The following is a 2,782-nucleotide window of genomic DNA, read 5'->3' as shown; positions in this document are numbered from 1 at the left end:
GTAGAAAACGCGCCTATGATATTCGATCAATGTCGCAATGGGTATATACGGGTTTGGAAATGAATCTCAGAAGCAAAATTTTAACGAAAGTGTCCATATTCGCACCACCTGTAATTTCGAACGATTAGTAGACGGAAATGTACGATTCTACGAAACATCTTTTGTACGTTGCTTGTTTGAACGTTACTCCGCTCGTGGTGAGAGCTGTAAGAATGTGCTCGACCAAAGAGGATTTTATGTGCGCTCTGTTGCATTTAATAAACTTCAACAACAAAATTCAATATCTCCAAAGGTACAAGCAGTTGGATCTGTGCTTCACGCTGGACAGCAGATCACACCGGGCAAAGCGACAAACGCAGAAGCATTCGTTGTATGTTGGAATATTGTTTGATCGTCGCGCGAATGAACACGATCACGTTCGACGCGTCTGCGAACGAATCGATCGGCGATCGCGGTATTTGCTCGCGCATCAAAACACCGTTCCCGTTGCGCATCAGCAAACTAGCGCCGACCATATGTCGCATGTTGACAGACAACTACGGTTTGCTCAATCATCAAAAACACATTAATTTTTTCAAATGGAACATTCTACTTTCAATTGCAGATTCTTATAGCTTAATTCAAGAACTTTCCAAAACATTATAATAAAGATTATTTTTATTAAGCAGTTTTTGTTATGAAAGTTGAATATTAGAATACTCCGGAACTTTTTCTACGAAGATAATTTTGATCAAAACGAATTTTGTGAGCAACTAATGCAGAGAATTGACAAAGAATTTCATTTCTTAGTCAACATAGTTATTTCAGATAAAGCAACATTTGAAATGAATGATAACGTCAAGAAATAATGTTAATACCGGCGATACTCTAATTCAACCCTCATAAGTCAAAAAGTACTTAATGAAAATAAACTATTATAGTGTCTTGAAAAGCTCTTAAATTAAGCTTTAAGAATTTGCAATAACAAGTAGTGGTCCACTCCAAAAAAAAAATCAAGGTAACCTTGTCCTGACCTTGGGAATGTCATTCAAATTGATAAAATTAGTACCTATCCTTTAAAACTCTACAACTTTTATCTGAAACACTTCTTTGTAACATGCTTAGTTTTCAAGATTTTTTGCGGTACCGGTACTTTTATACGCTGTATATATATGTATACATATATTTAATTGTTTACTTATATATATACATAAATATATTTATTTATTTATAGATGCATTTTAATTTCTTAAATATTTTTGTTTCGACTTCTGTTGTTAATTGTAACTCGTAGAAAGTGACTTTAAAATAATTATAACACTCTCTATGTATTGCGCGTCTTTTTTTATGTTGTATTCTTTTTCGTATTCCAGACAGCATAGACCTGCAAAATATGTCCTAAAGACATCCGGAAAATGTGCTATTTTTAAGGACGCACTTCGAATGTTTTTAAGATGTCACTTGAAAGTTTGTGCTGTCCGGAATATTTTTTCAATTTTTTTTATCTATTCTATTTGTTCTTTCCTTATCTATTTTTTTTTTTTTATCTTCTTATTTTATCTATCTTTTCTACTTCTATCCGTTCTATCTAAGCTTTTACCTGTTCTGTTCTATCTATATTCTTTTTAGAAATACACAACAATGNTTTTGTAAATAGTGTATTAATTTTTATACATTTGTATTTATTTATATTGTTATTGAAACATTGTTTTATACTATAACATGTAGAATTATTTCACTTATTTAAATTATTATTATTTTTTATGCTAAAACCGTATATATAAACATTTATTANAATATTCAACAAAACAAATGTTTTACATTATGTTTGACGGAAAAAACCACCACCTTCTCGCAGTTTCCATTGAGCAACAATGTGTACAGTTTGTTTCTAAAACTTAAATACAATAAAATTTTTATTGCAAGAATACTTTTTTTTTCAATGTATATTATATGTATAATTGCGAGTGCAAGGTAAAAAGTATATTAACAGAATACTTTTTACGTAACAAACAACATTAAAATATATTTTTATCTCTATGGATTTTATAGTAACAATAATTTTGCTAAATATATAATTAAGTATACTTTTCTTTTTTTGTTTAAAACAAAAAGACGTACATATTGGTCAAGAGTAAATTTATATTCTTTACTTTTCATTTATGCTCCTCATATGTTTCATTTTTCCAATTATTCTTTTATGGTTTTAATATTTTTTTATTTAATCAAAATGTTCTGTAAGTAAAGAAGTGCAAGAACAAGGACAAACGGCGAAAAATAATAAACAGGCTTCACTGCTCGCGCTAGCCGCGTACGCTATAGCTATGTCGAAAGAAAGAGACAGTAAACATATCTTTGTTCTCTTCTACCGCCCGAAGCGTCGAGCGCACACGTACACGGCTGCTTGCCTGTGTGCGTATCCCCTCCACTTGCTGCAGCGTGCTGTAAAAGAGTCAAAACTGGGCACACTGGCTAGCACCGAGAGCATCGAAGTGTTCGGCAGGGATGCCAGTTTTAAGACTTTTGCAGCATCCAACAGCAAGTGAAGAGGATGCGCACACAGGCGAACAGCCGTGTCCGTGTGCGCTCGGCGCTTCGGCCAACTTCAAGCAGTAGACGCGCGCGCGCGCGGAGACGGATATATATAACCGCTCTCTGTCTTTCTTTATAGCTATAGCTATAGTTAATACTGCCAGCCGCGAGAAGCGTACCTCGTCGCTAGCCTGTTTCTCGCGCGTGGCTCGTATGTTCCTTCTCTCTTCCTTCTTTGCTCTCTCTCTCTCTCTCTCTCTCTCTCTCTCTC

The sequence above is a fragment of the Pseudomyrmex gracilis genome, unplaced genomic scaffold, assembly GCF_002006095.1.
Source record: "Pseudomyrmex gracilis isolate BER0280 unplaced genomic scaffold, ASM200609v1 scaffold_557, whole genome shotgun sequence".
Taxonomy (NCBI): Eukaryota; Metazoa; Arthropoda; class Insecta; order Hymenoptera; family Formicidae; genus Pseudomyrmex; species Pseudomyrmex gracilis.
This window is presented reverse-complemented; position numbering follows the sequence as displayed.